This window comes from Lampris incognitus, chromosome 17 (assembly GCF_029633865.1).
Source record: "Lampris incognitus isolate fLamInc1 chromosome 17, fLamInc1.hap2, whole genome shotgun sequence".
NCBI classification, from domain to species: domain Eukaryota; kingdom Metazoa; phylum Chordata; class Actinopteri; order Lampriformes; family Lampridae; genus Lampris; species Lampris incognitus.
This window is the reverse complement of record NC_079227.1, coordinates 38561094-38567504: the sequence shown is the minus strand read 5'-3', so window position 1 is coordinate 38567504 and position 6411 is coordinate 38561094.

Here is a 6411-nt window from a genome sequence, read left to right as displayed (position 1 = left end):
TGTTTTCTCTCTAGAAGGGAATCCAAAAGAACTGGTCAGTGATAATGGACCTCAATTCGTCTCCTTTGAGTTCTCCGACTTTCTCAAAAAGAGGGAAATCAGACACCTGAGATCTTCAGTTTATTATCCAAGAGCCAATGGAGAAGTTGAGAGATTCAACAGACGCCTTAAAGACTGCCTACAGACCGCATCAATCCAAAGAGAACCCTGGAAATCATTCCTGAGAAATTACCTGATGGATTACAGAGCAACGCCTCATTCTACGACTGGAGTATCCCCTTCAGAACTGCTCCATGGTCGACGAATGAGAACAAAGCTACAGGTGATGGAGATGCCCGTACCTCCAAAAGATGGACACGCTGTGCGTGAAACAGTGAGGCAAAAACAAGCGAAGACGAAAGAATACACAGATGCTCACAGACACGCTAAATCAACCGACTTCCAGTCCGGTGACAAAGTACGGATTAGGAAGCCATGGAAAGTAAAGAAAGGAGAACTGAAGTTCATAAAACCAAGGACTGCTGTGACAAAAAGGACCAAACACTTACTTGCTGGATGATGGAAGGCTCTGGAACACCCTCACGCTTATCTGCACTGCCAGAGTTGAACCACCTGACTCTAACTCTGACAACCAGCTCGGGTTTACCAGGATTAGAAATCCACCTAGCTGGACCAAAGACTTTGTCATGGGAAAGTGGAAAAAAATACTGTTGACTAATGTGGGGAGGAAAGAGAAAATGTAGAAAGTGAATGATGTTATTGGGTTACATACATTATTCAGAGCGTAATACTGTCAGTTCTAATCTAAGGTACTAGAAGTATTCTTTGTTCAAAAGGGGAAGATGTTGTGTCCATATACATATATAGTGATGCATTGTGTTCTGTTAAAGCTATTTACGTTGGAGACCGCTAGGTGGCACTACTATGGTTAATATGTTCCAGGTACTGTGAGTTACGTGTGTGTAGAAGGAGTAGAAGAAGTAAAACGGTTTGATGAAAAAAAGTGCTAAGCAAAGTACATGCTCCCCTGTTCCTCTGCTTCGTGTGTTGACGTCTGATACTGAGCCAACTACACAACACTGCTGGAGGCGGCGTGATGGAATAGAAGGTGGCGTGTTGGAATAGAAGGCCTGTTGGAATAGAAGGCAGGTGATGGAATAGAAGGCGGCGTGATGGAATAGAAGGCCTGTTGGAATAGAAGGCGGCGAGACGGAACAGAAGGCGGTGTGATGGAATAGAAGGCAGGTGATGGACTAGAAGGCGGCGTGATGGAATAGAAGGCGGCGTGACGGAATAGAAGGCGTCGTGTTGGAATAGATGGCCTGTTGGAATAGAAGCCGGCGTGACGGAATAGAAGGCAGGTGACGGAATAGAAGGCGGCGTGACGGAATAGAAGGCAGGTGACGGAACAGAAGGCGGCGTGTTGGAATAGAAGGTGGCGTGTTGGAATAGAAGGCGGCGTGATGGAATAGAAGGCGGCGTGTTGGAATAGATGGCGGCGTGACGGAATAGAAGGCGGCGTGACGGAATAGAAGGCAGGTGATGGAATAGAAGGCGGCGTGATGGAATAGAAGGCGTCGTGTTGGAATAGAAGGCCTGTTGGAATAGAAGGCGGCGTGACGGAATAGAAGGCAGGTGACGGAACAGAAGGCGGCGTGTTGGAATAGAAGGCAGGTGATGGAACAGAAGGCGGCGTGTTGTAATAGAAGGCGGAGTGTTGGAATAGAAGGCGGCGTGATGGAATAGAAGGCGGCGTGATGGAATAGAAGGCGTCGTGTTGGAATAGAAGGCCTGTTGGAATAGAAGGCGGCGTGACGGAATAGAAGGCAGGTGACGGAACAGAAGGCGGCGTGTTGGAATAGAAGGCAGGTGATGGAACAGAAGGCGGCGTGTTGTAATAGAAGGCGGAGTGTTGGAATAGAAGGCGGCGTGATGGAATAGAAGGCGGCGTGATGGAATAGAAGGCGTCGTGTTGGAATAGAAGGCCTGTTGGAATAGAAGGCGGCGTGACGGAATAGAAGGCAGGTGACGGAACAGAAGGCGGCGTGTTGGAATAGAAGGCAGGTGACGGAACAGAAGGCGGCGTGTTGTAATAGAAGGCGGAGTGTTGGAATAGAAGGCGGCGTGATGGAATAGAAGGCGGCGTGACGGAATAGAAGGCGGCGTGTTGGAATAGAGGAGTTCCCTGCCAGCTTCCCTGGGCCTGGTTAAAGCAGCGTTGCTGAGAGACCGCCAGAAGATGCGCTTGTTTGGTTGAAACTAAGAGCCGTCCTGCTCGGCTCTCACCGGGGCAAATGGTGAGAGAAGGTGCAGGAAACACGGAGTAAAACCTGAGGGAACTTAACAATGTTATTATGGCTCGTGGTCAACTCTTATCTTTACGAGGACTTGTGTCTGAGATTGTCGATTTCGTTTGATGGCTGGGAGGTGCTGGATCAGCCGGGAGAGCCGGGCAGGCTAAGCTAACTGCTAGCTCATGCAGACCGGCTGTTCCGGTAACACCGAGATGACGCCGAGGCGGTCTGGCGGCGGCCTCGGCCAGCGTCGGAGTGCGGGGGGAGGTGTGTCGAAGGTGTCTGGCTGGGAGAGCTGGTGCTGGATCGGTTGACGGAGCTTGTTCTGCTGCCTCCTGTGGGCCCAGGGACCACGGCCCGGACCGGAGCTGCGCCCGAAGAGGAAGCACCGAGGGCGGTCCGACAGGACGCGGAAGCGGGGCAGGCTAAGCTAACTGCTAGCCCTTGCAGACCGGAAGCTCCGACGGTCTTCCTGGCTGGCGCTCCTTCTCCTGGACAGGGATTTTTTTGAATTGTGTTGCAAATTTACTGAATGGATTGTGTTGTTTGTTGACTGTGTGTGTGTTTTGTTTTGTGTTCTTCCTGGTTTTGTATTGTAACGTGCATGGATAAGTAGACACGCTGGCCGCTGGCAGGCGGGTCCGACCCTTTAGTCTAGCGGTTAGCGATGTCTCCTGCGGTGCGGGCGATACGGGTTCGCGTCCTGGCCGCGGCAGTTCCCGTGTTTGCGTTGTCCCCCGAATTCGCTACAGTATGTTTTGATGGTGTCGTTGTTGGATGTGTTTTTGTCTTCTTGCGTTGCACTGCTGTGGGCTGGGAGAAACGAAATGTCGTGTCTTTTGTGTATGCAAGTACACGACTGAGACGACAATAAGTTGTCCCCGACTCTTGGCAGGAGTCGGACGTGTTTTTGACCCACTTGCAGACAAACTGCGGCTGTGTGGCGTCACACTCAGGTTCGTCCCGGGTCATAGTGCGTGAGGTGGGGGGGCGGGCTGGGAGAGGATGCAGTAACACAAAGACACGGTCAGTGTTTGTCTTCATAACTTTTATGACTAGCTATCAAAAGGAGCATACAGCTTGCACCGGGAGCAGACACACACGTCCCAGACATCATCATGCTCATCGTCACACAGATGATGATCAATAGCACACTTTGTTGATTTTCATGTCACAAACGCGTACAAAATTCAAAAATGGTGACTCTGGTACACCGGCGATTACATTTGTAAACTCAGTTTAAACATTAAACATGAAATAAATGTTAAAATAGAAAAACAGCAAAGACATGGCCGACTTGATTCCCTAATAGTGCTGAAACAACGGTCTTTAAGGTTTCCTTCTGTTTTCTAATCAATGCATCATGTCATATTGTGCTACATGCATCATCATCATCATCATCATCACCCTGCACAAATGCGTTTCAGTCCAGCACGGGACAAGACGTGGTCCAGCTAGCTGGAGGATGGTTACGTCATCTGCCAAGGCGCCGTGGCTTCCGTCTGTACGCAGCGTCACTACCGGCTGCTTGCCGTGTTGCTCGTGTAGGAATAAAAGCTCCGTTGTGGCACAAAGTGCGCCAGTAGATCAGGATGAGGACCGAAGGCAGAGGCCTAAGGTCCGAAACGCTGACGTCATGTCCAGTCAGCAGTTCGCGGAAAGAAGTGGTTAATAATGCCTTAAATAGAGCCTGAGTAGGGACGCTCAACGTTTTCACTGAAAATAAAAAAACAATCTTAAATTAAAATGAAGGGTGGGGACATTCCTGAATTAAAAAAATAATAATCAAGAAAACGAGATGTCGAACCAGTTGTGTAAGACTGATTAGAAGATCAAACAGGGCGTGTGACTTCTTAACGAAGCGGTCACAGTGTTTCAGCAGAGTGGGAAGAGCCTGCGCCGAATGTGAAACTTGGCGGCGCTAATAAAGCTCGGCTAGTGTTCCTGGCGGAAGCTGCGTCCGGTCGCCAATACTTTTTTCCTAGGATGAATCCGGAAAGTTCCCGCCCCCAGGCGCTAGGATTGGCCAGATCTGCCCGTCAGTCAACTTTCCGGATTCATCCTAGGCAGAACCCTAGAAGGAGAGAGTTACGTCAACGGGCCAATTATGTAACAGCAATGGCGGATCACGGGAGCCCCGGATGGTTCCAAGCGGTGCGGCCCGGGGCGCGATATTATGAACCCTACATAGCCCTCGCCAAAATCCCGTACCCTGTCCCAAATCTCGCGAACGGACGCCGGATTTCCGCTGCGTTGCTAAGGAAACAATCAACTATCAACTCGGTGCGAAGCAAAGCTAACGTTAGCTACCTTCAATTTTGTAATTTTGTATTTTTCGCAATTTTGGACAGCTGGCTGCTTTTGTAATTTTGGACTGCTGGCTGTCAACAACAGAACGGAGGTAAGGGGTGAAGTATCCTATGCTCAAACGTGGAGCAAGCAAAGATTGAGTTAAAAACGTTAATGTTGATTGTGGATAACTTAGACAGGTTAAATTGTGGGTGTACAGCGTTTCCTTGATGAGCGCTAACCCCATAACAACATATTTTCGCGTTGCTACGGTGGCGCACACGTGACAAAGCCAGAAACGGGATTTTGGCGAGGCCTATGTAGGATTCATAATATCGCCGGACAACAGGGTTTCTGTGGGGAAGGTGTGTTTCTCGCACTGATCAAAGGTTAATTTACAGGTAAGAAGTTACAGTTGACATTTTAATGATGACCATTTTACAAGCACGTTTGAATCAAATTAACGATGTAATTTAAAGCGTGACAGCTCGTCAATTCCTACACATGCGCATAGAATGTGTCACGTGGGAATATATCTATATCGATAAATGTCAAAATCTGAACATATTGGTTAGTAGTTAGCAGAAATCGCGGCTGAGCAGTTCATTTAAATGACCCGCCAAGCTTCGCTTGGGACTATTCGGCGGCTACATGAACCACGTGACCCTCTCGCCCTCTGACCCCTCTGACGCACCCCTCCCTTCCTAGGCCTCTGGTCCTAGGAACAACATATTCCCGTCCAGTACTCGTACATTCCTCCACACCCGCCCCTCTACGGTCAAACAAAGTACCAACAACTAGTTCACGGTTACGCCATCAGCACGTGAACTGGATCACGTGGCTGCCTGCCCTTTGTGATTGTCACATTTGAGGACTTTCACGCGCCGTGGCGGCCTGGCCAGTGACGTTTTGGACTCGCCGTAAACCTGAAAGCAACAGAAGAAAACATTTCGCTTGGTAAACCCAAGGTTACCTCGACCACTTCAACCAGCATGAAGAACCGGAACCGGGCAGGCTCCGGTGCCTGCTTACTCGCTGAAGTTGTGAGAAGAGTACACAACCGTCAGTCCAAGTCGACCAACGTCATACTGAGTTAGAAGACAGGCGTGGTGCATGTTTTGTTTTGCGGCACCCCAAACGTGCCACGACCTGCTGTGACGTAACGTCCGTCTGACTGAAGCGGCACGGTCGGGCGGGATTTAGTCGGGGGGGGGGGATGTTGATTGACAGCCAATCACAACCAGTCATTTTTAGAAGGAGGCGGTCATCAATATGCTATTGGCCTGTTTAAACTTGATGGGTGGAACTAACTGCCACTCCTTCTCTGAACACGTCTGTAGGGTAGAGGCTAGTTCCCATCGATGCAGAGAACGGAAATGGAGTAGAGAACGGTCAACTGAGCATGCGCGAAATGCCTCTACCATGCCGCCACACGCCCCGCGTAGCATCCAGGCGCTAGGATTCTAGGAAGCCCCGCCCCTACTCTGCGTCTGATTAGCCAACTTTAACCCTAACCCCGCCCTAACCTACCCAAACAACGGAGGCAACGAGTACTTGCGCATGCTCAGTTGACCGCTCTCTGCATCGAGGGGAACTAGCCTCGACCCTGTCGGTAGCGTCTGCACACCAGCGCAGGATGATGACAATCACAAAATCATTGTCAGGAAGAGAAAAACAATTCTCAGAAGCAAAAGTACAACTTTGTTTGGGGAATTTCTACAACTGTTAAACCGATGTAAATGAAGAACAGATATAAGAGGTAACAAGAACGAAAACACATGTTTCATGTCACCTTTAAGGCACCGACTCACACAAGGGCTAACTGATA